Below are 14,735 nucleotides of genomic sequence, written 5' to 3'. Positions count from 1 at the left end.
TGATAAATTGTCTGTAGGCTTTCCACTGATGTTGTCAGGTGAGCAGTTAGGGCATTTATGTTGTGTGTTACCCAGTTGCTTAATGCACAGTGTCCAGGCCTCCTACAGCATTTCAGAGATTCAATAAGTGGTCTACATCTCCAATGACTCATGAGAGATGTTCCGCAAATGGTGTTACCTTGTGAAACCCCTGTGTAATGAACCTTTGGATGCTTAAACTTTGCTCTCTGATCTTTACAATAGAGGGTGGGGATGAGATGCAAAAACAAGAGGCCTGATGTCTGGGTATAAAACTTTACAGTCTTTAGGAAAAGAGAAGCCATCATGACAATCTGGACCGGAAGAAGGAGAAAAGGAAAGCGATCGTCTCCTGTGTGTCACTGGATGTAATTTTTATGTCTACTGTAGTCCACAGTCTGTATATAGACTACAGACTATATATAGAACTGGTATCTCACTATTTGTTCTCTGTATGGTGGTTTTATTACTTATATTAGTTTTTGTATAGTGGTAGCATACACTTATCCCTGACTGAAAGAGCAAGTGTACGCATTGCCCTGACTGTGTGATGCTCTTTGTGTTGATGGTGAAGCTTAATGTTCATATGTAAGGGAGTGGCCAGAAGCATAACTAAACTTAGAAGTGATATGAGATGGGTGCAGAGATATTTCCATGTGTAAACAGCCTTACTTAAAGGGTTTTTTCCAGGCTCCTGACATTGATGACCTATCCTCAGGCTATGCCATTAATATCTGATTGGCAAGGGTCTGACACCCCACACCCCGCCGATCAACTGTTCCCTGCAGTCTCCGATGCTGGGACTAGTACTGTGAATAAAACAGGAAACACAGCTCCGTTCAAAGTGTAGTGGTCATGTTGGGTTACTGCAGTTTAACTCCCATTCACTTCAATGGAAGCTGAGCTGCAGTAACCCAGTACGGCCACTACACTTTAAATGGAGATGTCTGCTTCCTTCTCCATTCAAAGTCACGGTGCCAGAAGCTGCAGGGAACAGCTGTTTGGCGCAGGTTGTTGGGTGTCAGACACCTACCGATCAGATATAAATGACCTATCCTGAGGATAAGTCATCAATTTCAGGAGCCTGGAATACCCCTTTTAAGGGCTCATGCACACAAAAAAACGGATCCGGAAAAATATGGATGACATCCGTGTGCATTCCATATTTTGAGAAACGGAACAGCTGGCCCTTCATAGAACAGTAGTATCCTTGTCCGTAATGCAGACAATAATAGGACATGTTCTATTTTGGACATACGGAAACGGAATGCACACAGAGTAACCTCTGTTTTTTTGCAGACCCATTGAAGTGAATGGTTCCGCATACGGTCTGCAAAAAAAAAACGGAACGGACACGGAAAGAAAATACGTTCATGTGGATGAGCCCTAAAGCTGAAGGGTGGCGGCTTTCTTTCATTTTCTCCCTCTCAGCAAAATTCCCTAGACACTGCCCTGTGTTACACCACCATGTGCCGTTACTGAATCTCATTACAGTATAATCTCCGGGGACAGCATGAGCCGTTATATGAAGGCAAGCTTGTGCAATATCAGTTATTTATCCATATATCATACAATGACACATCAGCAGACTGATTTGCATTTCCAGGTTAACGGGCTTGTTCTTATATAATTTAAATATTCATTATTTTCCCATTACAAGGCTTAATACTGAGGCTGTTCCATCCATCGCCTTCACTCTGACATTACAAGCTGCTCATAATGAGGTTTAATCAGAAGGCAAAGCAGGTTCTGCCGCTGTGTTATGTTGGCACAAATCCAGATTGCTCAGCTCGCCCAAAAACAAGAAAAAAAAGAAGTAAATCAGTATTTTCAGGACGAGGCTTGGAGCAGCAACCGCAGTGATTCCCGGAGAAGTTCCCAAGACTTGTATCTGCGACACAGCAACGAGTGGAGTCTGCAGGGATTCACCGCTGCTAAACCACATCATATGTTTAGTTCTGCTTATTAATCAGTGCACAAGTTCTGGGATAAATGTGAATATAAACCATCCTATCGCCCCCCGATGGTTCATAGGAAGATATTACAATATTTACAAGATGCAGATTGAATAACGAGGTGGCTGGTAATAAGATTTATCTGTAGGCCATAAGATTTCTGGAAATCTACCGTACAGTAGACTATTCTCTAGACTGCCCGAAGGCTCTATTCTCATTCGTTAAAGCATATAGTGGCATCTGTCGACCACAGAATCCCTTGCAAAAAAAAGTATACCGCAGGGTATATGTTTTAGTGTGTGATGCGTGATGATAGGAAAGCGTATTCAGCTATGAATTTCTATACAGTAGAAAAAAAAATGTGTATACTAACTCCCATTGCTATCTTGCAAGCATTGATGTTGAGTCTCTATACACATCAATTCCACACGAAAAAGGCCTAGCAGCAACGGCCCATTTCCTGAGATCCAGAGGTACACAATGTCAAAACCATAACAATTTCATCATGTGCCTCTTGGAATACACTCTTACACACAATTTCTTCGTGTATGGCGGGTCCTTCTACCACCAGCTCAGGGGGACAGCTATGGGCAGTCCCTGTGCCCCTACCTATGCAAATCTCTTCCTGGGCTGGTGGGAAGACAAATTTGTGCTCCCTGACCACTTTATGTGGTGGAACAGTAAGATCATCTTTTGGACCCGCTATATCGATGATATTTTCTTGGTGTGGAGTGACAGTAAGGAAAAATTCGAGGACTTTGTATCTGCTCTGAATGTAAACGATGTGGGCCTTAGGTTTACGAGTGAGCTACAATCCAAAAGTATCACCTTCCTTGATGTGGAGATTACATCGGTAGCCGGGAATCTCACGACAAATATCTATCGTAAGCCGACTGCCACTATTAACATCTTACGTTGGGATAGTCACCATCCCCTGGCCGTAAAAAGAGGTATCCCAAAAGGCCAATACCTCCGCGCACCCCGAAAGTGCTCCGATAAGGAGAATTTCTACAGCGAGTCAAGAAAACTTAAAAACAGGCTACTGCAGAGAGGCTATCCCAGATCCACTCTCAGGGAAGCATTCAAGACAGCAGAGAATAGTGATAGGGGAGACCTACTGGTACCTAGAAATAAAGAAAGAGGGGACAAAAGTGTGATTCGCCTGGTCTCTACCTATGATGCGGCTAACAGGGAAATCACTTCTATCCTGAGAACCCACTGGCCCATCTTAACGACGATCTGTCTAAAGCTATCTCCTCCTTCCCACAAATAACGTACTGCCTGGGGTATGAGCCTGAGAGATAGACTGTGCATAGCCACTATATCGGTGCCAAGAAGGAGGGTACGTGGCTTGGCAGACAGCCGAAAGGGGTTTTTAGATGCGGGGCCTGTAAGGCCTGTAAATTCATCTGTACCTCAAAAACAATTACTTGCTCAATGACCAACTTTGTTCACACCATCGGTACTTTCGCCAACTGCAAAACACGGGGGGTCGTGTATATTTGTCAGTGTTCCTGCCCCATAGACTATATTGGTAAGACCTACAGGGAGCTTAGGCGTAGAGTGTGTGAGCATGTAAACGATATAGCCAAAAAGAAGGATACCTCTGTGGCCAATCATGTGAATGACCAACAGGGTGGGGACCCTAGATCCATCAGTTTTTCTGTACTTGAAGTCGTTCCCCCTGGGACCGGAAAATACTCCAAAAGGAGTCTGAGTGGATTTATTGCTTCCGGTCTCAGTCACCGGGTGGTCTAAATGAACGACTGACATATACATGCTTTATTTGATAATTCTATTGGATATGGCCCCTTCTTTCTTGTCTAAGAAATAGCCCCTACCTCCGTTCATGCAGGTATCTTTAACTATGTCCCTTTTTGACCATGCGGGTGCGGGAAGCACCACTGTTAGAGTAGTGACATATACATTTTATTGTCACGGTATCTTTGTCCCACATACATATATCCTGTTCTAAAGTATAGAGGACTATGTATGATTTGGGGTGCACATCTTTGTTATATCACCTGTTTTACTCCTCCTATTTTCTTCTACTGAGGGCTCAAAAGTTATATACATAAAATAATAATCCTCTGGGGGAAGTTTTTTATCCTTTGTTTACTTAGTGGGGGCCGAGACATGGCTGTCCGCTAATTTTTTAACACCAAATCTATACCTATATCTAGTGACCGGTGCCCAGACGATTCTTCAGCGCTTCTGGCCGCGCTTCCTGGTTCATGCGTTCAAATATGCGGTCCAAATACCGGAAGTGACGTATCGCATCATCGCGGTAGTTCCACTTACCGGAAGTTCACTATCTCCCTGTAGGTCTTACCAATATAGTCTTTGGGGCAGGGACACTGACAAATATACACGACCCCCCGTCTTTTGCAGTTGGCGAAAGTACCGATGGTGTGAACAAAGTTGGTCATTGAGCAAGTAATTGTTTTTGAGGTACAGATGAAGTGTCACCACACACCGGCACTTAAATTCTGAACGCTGCCAGACCCGCTTGAGCCCTCCAAGCCTCCTATATACTTGATCGGTGAGTGCTTTCAACATTGTGAGACAGGCTTACCTGTCCCCTATTTAGCAACTTATATCTGCTTTGTTTGTCTCTATTTACAGATCATCTTTATGACAGAGGTTTGTTTCATCATTGAATAGAACCTAACAGGTTACATATATAGGAGCTAGGTATCATTTTTTATTTATATCAGTTTTTTCCGTTACTCCCTACGTTCATTAATTTTACATCACCTCCTGATGAGCTGCTATATGCAGCTGAAACGCGTTGGGGTTGTTTTTTGTGTTTTGTTTATACATATTTTCATCTGTATATGTGTTTTTGTTTTCCTTGGATCTATTTATTTCCAATCCAGGTCTGAGAGTAGGGCTTTATTAGGGCAATAGAGAGACTTAGGTACAGGGGCAGGGTGATTCCACCATCAGGTGACATCCCTGTGCACAGGACTCTAGATCTGAGGGTCATCTAGGGAAAGATTCTTTCCCACCCATTTACCCATTACCCCCATCATTCCTAGTCAGCACTCTATTGACCCCATTTAAGAATTTATCCTATCTACAGTAGGAGTTCTTGTTTAATATATCTATCATACTTAGGATATCACCTGAGCAAACTGTTTTTGCTCCATAACCCAGTTTATTAATAAAGGTATCGTTTTTAGTAAGCACGTTAAATTCAAGTTTTTTCTGTATACTGACATCATGTCTCGATGGAGGCCCAAAGGGTACTGTTTTGACCTCTGTTAGTTAAAGGCAGCCCCATAGATATGCTTGGTCTAAGCAATTTAGGACTTGGGCCCTAGAGGATAAAACGTACCTGAGTTTTCAAAGAAAAGTTTGCATAATGGTTGTGCTTCTTTGTACAATAACTGTGAAGGAACAGGTCTTTTTTAAGCTTCCCTAATGTTTTTTTCAGCCATTTTACTCTTTCAGCTGCACAGCTAGATGCATTTCACTCAGAAGCAGGGGGTGTCTCCCTTCTGCCAAAACTCTACTGCTGTGATGTCCTTTTCCTTACTTCCCATTATGTTTGTTTTCAACTTTGGAGCTCACAGAACAGATAGAGATTTAAGTTCTGCAAATTGCGGATCCGCAAAAAATATGGATACCGGCCGTGTGTGCACCGCATGTTGCGGAACGCACATGGGCAGCAATTGCAAACAAGAATAGGACATGCTCTACCTTTTTTGCTGGAGTGCGGAACATTGGTATGGATGCGGACAGTATACTGAGTGCTGTCCGCATCTTTTGTTGCCCCATTGAAATTAATTGGTCCGCATTTGTTCCTCAAAATTGCGGAACTGATGCGAACGCATAAATATGGTCATCTGAATCAGTCCTTATAGAAAGGCAGGAGGCTCCTATAGTCTTTAAAGGGAACCTGTCACCTGGATTTTGTGTATAGAGCTGAGGACATGGGTTGCTAGATCGCCGCTAGCACATCCGCAATACCCAGTCCCCATAGCTCTGTGTGCTTTTATTATGTCAAAAAAAACTATTTTATATATATGTAAATGAGGCTACTAACATTTCCGGAGCCCAACCATGTCCACTGTGAAGGAGCCCAGCACCGCCCCGCATACTCCGAATCTCTTCCTTGCTCACGACGTCACAAAGCTAACGAGCAGTAATCTCGCGATGAGCGAGCTAGCGCATGCGCAGTGTCGGCATAGTGTTTCTTCCCTGTGCTGGCATCAGCCTCAGGGAACGAACTGTGCATGCGCTAGCTTTGTGACGTCGGGGAACAAGGAGGAGATTCGGAGGATGCAGGGCGGTGCTGGGCTCAGTCAGAATGCTGGACTCATCTCTCAAGCAATGAGGAGACAGGAATCATCTAAGGTTCATTTACATATCTATAAAATCGTTTTTTTTTTTACACAATAAAAGCACACAGAGCTATGGGGACTGGGTATTGCGGATGTGCTAGCGGCCATCTAGCAACCCATGTTCTCAGCTCTATACCCAAAATCCCAGTCACAGGTTCCCTTTAAAAGCAGTGTAGAAGCAGTTCTTTTATCGGGCTCAGGATCTAGGCTAGCTGTGACAGGCCCCCACTTCCTCTCAGCCATCTTCTGAGTCTGTGTTACCAGGGATGGATCTTGCCTCACAGCAGGCAGTGGACTACAAATTAGGTGGAAGTGAGACTCCTAGTGGCCGTGACTACAGCTTTTTATTTAGGTGGATGCAGGCAGATTTTTTTAATGAAGTGATTTAGAAATTTGATGGTTACACCATGAAATTGTGTGACTCTTGTGCAGTGAGTCTTTAAAGTGTAACTCTCATACTTTTTTTTATTTTCTAGTTTATTAGAGCTAGGCGTGTATACCTGAGTAAGGGTCCATTCACATGTCGGATCCGCAATACATCCGGCCGGCACCCTCAAAGAACTGCCTATTCTTGTCCGCAATTGCGGACAAGAATAGGACATGTTCTATTTTTTTCCGGACCCGTGGACCGGAAGTTCGGGGCCGCGCTCCGGAAATGCGGATTCATTCCTACCCCTCAGAGAATTAATGGGTCCGCACTCATTTTGGATAATTGCGGAACGGGTGCAGACACATTCTACAGATGTGTGAATGGACCCTTAGTCTGTCAATGATTGTCAAAAGATCTGTAATTATTGTACCTTATAATAACAGCTTTTTTAAAAGACCGTTGCTATGGCTTGTCTGTCTCTGGCTAAGAAGACAGGAAGACGGAGGGGCGGTCCTTCACACTGCATGCCTGTTTTAGGCTTCAGAGTGAGGAGGCGTGTCTCTCAGTAATCCAATCTGATTGGCTGGCAGGGAGCTGCTGGCTACAGCAAGTGTGTATGGAAAGTGAGGGAAAGCAGTTTTGGCCTCAGAGAACTGGCAGAGGAGCCATCTTGAGAAGGTTCTTATATTGTAAATGTTTAAACAGCTGTAACTAAGGGAAAAACTCAAGGAAAACAGTGGTATGTGAAGAAACTAAAGACTGCTTTATGCATAATGCTGCTGTAGCAATAACATATGCTAAAATAGATTTTTTTTTATGAAAACATGACGGTTACCCTTTAAGGTAGGTAGAGATTTGGTAGGAATCACAGTGTATTTGTTTTCCATGTCCATTCCATTTTTTTTGCGGCCTGTACGTGGAACCATTGACGTCAATGGGTCCGCCAAAAAATGGAAACGACTGTGCATGCATTCCGTTTCCATATGTCCACATGGCCATTCCGCAAAAAAGATAGAACATGTCCTATCCTTGTCAGTTTTGGAGACAAGGATAGGCATTGTTACAAAGGGTCCACAAAAAAAACTGATGCAATGCAGATGTCACATGGTCGTCATTTGTATTTTTTGCAGACACCTACCTACGCCGTCTAGTGACTGTAACTATCGCCTTTTTATCTCTAAGAAATATCTATCATTTTAAACAATTACTTCCCTTTAGAATACAGATAACTGAATCAATTTGCCAATTTTTTATCTACAAAGCTTCTGCCATGACTAAAGATGAGTAAACTGAGATTCCCCCTAGTAAGACAGTACTGAAATAATACTGCAATACAGTGCTGAAATATTACTGCCTTGGAATAGCCAAATGCTATATAAGTGCATCAAATAAATAAATAATACCTCCATACACTAATAATACTAATATACATTGCCCAAATAATACCACCATATACTGTCCAAATAATATTGCAATACAATAACTAAATAATATCTCCATACAGTTGCAAAATAGTACTGCATTATATTGCCCAAATTACACCTCCACACAGTAAACAAAAATACACCCAGAGTAACTAACTGACACTGCCATACAATGCCCACATAATGCAATACAGTGCTTAAGTAAGCCCCTCATACAACACCAAATGAATACCACTAAGCACAGGGCCGTCTTTACCAAGGGGCAAAAGGGGCAGCTGCCCTGGGCCCAGTTGCTCCTGGGGGGCCCAAGGCAGCTGCCTCTTGAGCCCTGCTAGCTACTGCCCTGGGTGTCAGGCTGTCGGCTACACAGGCATCATGATCGTACTGTGTTAATGCTCTTAATTCTAGGACCTTAATGAGTTTTGCTCTAGGACCTTAATGACATCATTACCATGTGACCAGTAACCTAGCAATTACTGGTCACATGGCTATGAGGTCATCACAGGTCCTGTGGAATGTTGCAGAAGTTAACTGTGGAGCTTTTTTGTGTAAAGATTACATCAGAAAAAGGTGACAGGGGCTGTTATGTTAATATACTGTAAACTACTATATAGTGGGGTGCTGTATACTGTGTGGTGGGCTGTATATTGTGTGGTCGGCTGTATATTGTGTGGTGGGCTATATATTGTGTAATGGGCTGTATATTGTGTGGTGGGCTGTATACTGTGGGGGAGGGGGGGTGGCCTGTATACTGTGTGGGGGCCTGTATACTGTGTGGTGGGCTGTATACTGTGGGGGCCTGTATAGTGTGGGGGGGGGGCCTGTATAGTGGGGGGGAGTGCTATACTGCTGTACTGTATAGTGTGGGGGGCTGTATCGTGTATAGTTTGGGGTGCTGTATACAGTGAGGTGTTGTATACCGTGAGGTGTTGTATACTGTGGGCTGCTATACTGCTCTACTATATACTATGGGGTACTGTATAGTGTGTGGTGCTAAACTGCATACTGTGTGGTGCTGTATACTATAGGGTGCTATACTGCATACTGTGGGGTGCTGGGGTGCACTGTAACACTAGGGTGAGCCGAGTCCTGGTCTCCTTCCTGCAGAGCGGTGCCCACTTCCAGCCCAGAACACTGATCCTGAGCCGCTGGAGTCTTCAGAACTGGAAGTATTTACAGTCATTCACTGGACTCTACCAGATGTGTGGATTTTTTGTGTGTGTGTTGTGGTGGAGGGCGTGATATGCCTGCTAAGGTGTGGGAAGGCGGGATCCAGGGGGCCCAAGTACATTTTTGCCCAGGGTCCAATCAATATTAAAGACGGCCCTGACTAAGCAGCAGCCATATAATATTGCACAGTTTTTTAAACAATACCATCAGACATGGCTCAAAGATAATACTGATATGCAGTGCCCAAATAATTCCACCAGGCACTGTTCAAATCAGATTGCTGTACAATAACCAATAATACCTCCATATAGTTACTAAATTGTACTGCCATATATTGCCCAAATTAAATCTCCATACAATAAGTGAATAATACCTCCATACAGTATTGGAAAATACAGCCATAGAGTAACAAACTGAGACTGCCATGCAGCACCCTAATAACATGCACTATAGAGCTTAGATGATACCCTCACACAACACCAAACGAATACCACTTAAGCAGTAGCCATATAATACCACACATTTTTTTTTTTAATACTATAATAATGACTGAAATACTGCATATAGATCCTGAGTAATACTGCTATGCAGTGCATAAAATAATTCCACCATGTAGTGTCTATACAATACCCAAACAATGCACCATACAGTACTCAGTGCCATTGCTCTCCACATACTGTATGGGCAGGGGGGAAATAAATGCCTCGCCTAGTTACCAAGGCCTGGGCCCTGTCTCTGGAGCTGAAGGTGCATGGTAGGAATTTCGAGTATGTAAGGATAAAATCTGCAGCTACATTATAGCCATGCCTGCTGTGCATAAAGATGGGGGCAGTGCCTGAGACTTATGGCAGAAGCCCAGTGTGGCCGAGCGCAGTAGTCACAATGGCTCAGCCCCTCTCTTCTGCAGGGATGTTGTCCACATCAGATTTTGTCACCTGTAGGGCTGTACGCGTACTCTTAGGCCCCTTTCACACGAGCGAGTTTTCCGCGCGGGTGCAATGTGTGACGTGAACGCATTGCACCCGCACTGAATCCGGACCCATTCATTTCAATGGGTCTGTGTACATGAGCGCTTTTTTTCCACACATCACTTCTGCGTTGCATGAAAAACGAAGCATGTTCTATATTCTGCCTTTTTCACGCAGCACTGGCCCCATAGAAGTGAATGGGGCTTCAGTGAAAAACGCATTTCATCTGGAAACAAGTGCGGGTGCGATGCGTTTTTCACTGATGGTTGCTAGGGAATGTTGTTTGTAAGCCTTCTGTTTTTTATCACGCGCGTGAAAGAAAAACGCATCAAAACGCATTGCACCTGTGTGGAAAAAAAAAAAATGAACAACTGAACTCAATAGCAGACAAAACTGACTGAACTTGCTTGCAAAATGGTGCGAGTTTCACTGAACGCATCCGGACCTAATCTGTCACGCTCGTGTGAAAGGGGCCTTAGGCCAAAACTAGCAAACAGTAAGGCCCCTTTCACAGGGCGAGTTTTCCGTGCGGGTGCAATGCGTGCGGTGAACGCATTGCACCCGCACTGAATCCTGACCCATTCATTTCTTTGAGGCTGTGCACACGAGCGGTGATTTTCACGCATCACTTGTGCGTTGAGTGAAAATCGCAGCATGTGCTATATTGTGCGATTTTCACGCGACGCAGGCCCCATAGAAGTGAATGGGGTGCGTGAAAATCGCATAGCATCCGCAAGCAAGTGCGGATGCTATGCGATTTTCACGCATGGTTGCTAGGTGACAGTCTATTCACTGTATTATTTTCCTTTATATCATGGTTATAAGGGAAAATAATAGCATTCTGAATACAGAATGCATAGTATAATAGTGCTGGAGGGGTTAAAAAAAATAAAAAAGTTAACTCACCTTCTCCTCTTGATCGCGTAGTTCCCGGTCTCTTTACTTCTTGAATGAGCTGTGGGCTAAAGGACCTGTGGTGACGTCCGATCACATGCTCCATCACCATGGTGATGGACCATGTGATTGGAGCATGTGATCTGAGGTCTCCACAGGTCATTTAGCCCACAGCTCATTCAAGAAGTAAAGATACCGGGAACTACGCGATCAAGAGGAGAAGGTGAGTTAACTTTTTTTTATTTTTTTTTAACCCTCAATTGATCACCTACTAAGCATTCTGTATTCAGAATGCTATTATTTTCCCTTATAACCATGTTATAAGGGAAAATAATACAATCTTCAGAACATCAATCCCAAGCCCGAACTTCTGTGAAGAAGTTCGGGTTTGGGTACCAAACATGCACGATTTTTCTCACGCGAGTGCAAAACGCATTACAATGTTTTGCACATTTTTCCGCAACGCACCCGCCTCTTATCCGGGCCAAAAATAAGACGCCCGTGTGAAAGAGGCCTAAGGCCTCTTTCACACGAGAGTGACGATTTGGTCCGGATGCGTTCAGGGTGCGTTCAGTGAAACTCGCACTATTTTGCAAGCAAGTTCAGTCAGTTTTGTCTGCGATTGCGTTTAGTTGTTCAGTTTTTCCGCGCGGGTGCAATGCGTTTTGATGCGTTTTTCACGCGCGTGATAAAAAACTGAATCTTTACAAAGAACATCTCTTATCAACCATCAGTGAAAAACGCATCACACCCGCACTTGCTTGAGGATGCAATGCGTTTTTCATGCAGCCCCATTCACTTCTATGGGGCCAGGGCTGCGTGAAAAACGCAGAATATAGAACATGCTGCGATTTTCACGCAACGCAGAACTGAGGCGTGAAAAACAACACTCCTGTACACAGCCCCATTGAAAGTAATGGGTCAGGATTCAGTGCGGGTGCTATGCGTTCACATCACGCATTGCACCCGCGCGGAAAACTCGCTCGTGTGAAAGGGACCTAAGGCCTCTTTCACATGGGCGCTGCGGGAAAATGTGCGGGTGCATTGCAGGAACACGCACAATTTTTCCGCTGAAGTGCAAAACATTGTAATGCGTTTTGCACTCGCGTGAGAAAAATCGTGCATATTTGGTACCCAAACCCGAACTTCTTCACAGAAGTTCGGGCTTGGGATCGGTGTTCTGTAGATTGTATTATTTTCCCTTATAACATGGTTAGTAACATGTATAACAATGCATAGTAAAATAGCGCTGGAGGGGTTAAAAATAATAATAATAATAATTTAACTCACCTTAATCCACTTGATCGCAAAGCCCGGCATCTCCTTCTGTCTTCATCTTAGCTGCGTGCAGTAACAGGACCTGTGGTGACGTCACTCCGGTCATCACATGATCCATCACATGATCTTTTACCATGGTGATGGATCATGTGATAGACCATGTGATGACCGGAGTGACGTCACCACAGGTCCTGTTACTGCACACAGCTAAGATGAAGACAGAAGGAGATGCCGGGCTTTGCGATCAAGTGGATTAAGGTGAGTTAAAAATTTTTTTTTTTTTTTTTTAACCCCTCCAGCGCTGTTTTACTATGCATTCTGTATTCAGAATGCTATTATTTTCCCTTATAAACATGTTATAAGGGAAAATAATAATGATCGGGTCTCCGTCCCGATCGTCTCCTAGCAACCATTGAGTGAAAATCGCACCGCATCCGCACTTGCTTGCGGATGCTTGCGATTTTCACGCAACCCTATTCATTTCTATGGGGCCTGCGTTACGTGAAAAATGCAAAATATAGAGCGTGCTGCGATTTTTTACGCAACGCACAAGTGATGCGTGAAAATCACCGCTCATGTGAACAGCTCCATAGAAATGAATGGGTCGGTATTCAGTGCGGGTGCAATGCGTTCAACTCACGCATCGCATCCGCGCGGAAAACTCGCTCGTGTGAAAAAGGCCTAACTGTTGGGCAACATCATTAGTATATAAGGGAAATGTATCCTCCTAAAGCATGTTCTGCACTTCCAGGTTCTGATCCGCAAAATGTCTCCAAGCTACTTAACTCCATACATTGCTGGTTTCATTAAAAAAAACACACCTCCTAGCTGGATAGAAGTAGAAGATTCGGTGTAGGCTCCGGGCTGCTGTCCCCGGACACTGATGTTACTCAGTAACCAAACCACACAACCCAATACACGACGTGCGGCGGCTACACCCTCCTTGAGGGAATGGATAACACGTGGAGGGATCAGTATCTTACAGAACATCCTCTCATAGTCCCAACGATGACGACATCATCCAAGTCTTATCAAATACGTGAAAAATACCGACTGTTTAAACAATAACGCACATACTGTACACACACACATACATCAGGGGCCAAAAGGTTGGAGTCTGCTTACTTTTAGGGCTCATGCACACTGCAATTTGCGGTCCCCATTGCACAGGTAACATCCGTGGGTACGTCATCCGTCCGCACCGCACTCTGTAATGCTTCCGTGCCTCCGTTCCGCACCGCACCTTCCGGACTACGGACCCATTCAAGTTCGCAACCATAAAGCGGGGTGCACACGGCCGGTGCCTGCATATTGCTTGTTTGCAGGCCGCAATACGGGAACGGCCGGGCAACGTCCGTGTGCATGAGCCCTTATCCTGTTGATAAAAGAAGTCCAGAGATGGGGGCTTCTGTGTGTGAATGTATGTGTCTGTAAATGTGGATGTATATACACAAGGACATTATGTGTGTATGTGTGTATATATGTACAGTATGTGTGTTTATATTGTGGGGACTCACTCTGGTAGACAGGATTAGGGGATGCAGTATAGAGGCAACAACAAGTTCCCAACACAGAGACATGACTTCTGAGCCCAGCTGCCTATTTAAGGACAGCCAAGTGCTGCCAAAACCCGGACCGGCATTTAAAATCCGGTCCAGTATTTGACTTCACCTCGCTGTAAATCAGCCCAGCAGCACATGCTGGGGGGAAAATACCTGCTTTCTCAGACCAAACCTCTCACTGTGTAACTATATGTACAGTATGTGTGTATGAATGTGATTGTATGTATGTGTGTAAATGTATATGTACAGTATGTGCGAATGTATGTGTGTATATGAGTATGTACAGTACATGTGTATGTGATTGTATGTGTGTATATGTGTATGTACAGTATTTATGTAGGAACATACGTATTTGCAGTATGTGTGTATGTATGTGATTGTATAGGTGTATGTATGTATGTATGTGTGTCTACAATGTGTGTCTGTGTATGTTTTTATGTCTCTTTGTTTATGTCCAGGTCTATATTCATATACCGTATATGTGTCAATTTGTGTGCGAGCATCAATACTGTGTAGGTCTGTATCAGTATGTATGTTTCTTATATATCAATGTGTAAATGTCTCTGTATGGGCTCGTTCACATGACCGTTGGTGTCCCATGCCCGTGCTGTAAACCACAAATTGCGGTCCGTAATGCACGGGCACCTTCCGTGGGGCAGGCGCATGGGGATCGCAGACCCATTCACTTGCGGTGCGGAGGCACGGAATGGAACCCCAGAAAGCACTCCGTAGTGCTTCCGTAGTGTT

General features: G+C 44.2%; 1 protein-coding gene across 4 annotated transcripts in view; it reads right to left on the bottom strand.

The window, feature by feature from the left end:
* Window positions 1-14,735, bottom strand: part of RUSC2 (RUN and SH3 domain containing 2) — a 64,781-nt gene that overhangs the window by 23,153 nt on the left and 26,893 nt on the right. The window lies entirely within an intron of this gene.

Source organism: Bufo gargarizans, chromosome 1, assembly GCF_014858855.1.
Source record: "Bufo gargarizans isolate SCDJY-AF-19 chromosome 1, ASM1485885v1, whole genome shotgun sequence".
Lineage (NCBI taxonomy): Eukaryota > Metazoa > Chordata > Amphibia > Anura > Bufonidae > Bufo > Bufo gargarizans.
The sequence above is the reverse complement of the archived record's forward strand: the minus strand, read 5'-3'. Positions and strand labels throughout refer to the sequence as shown.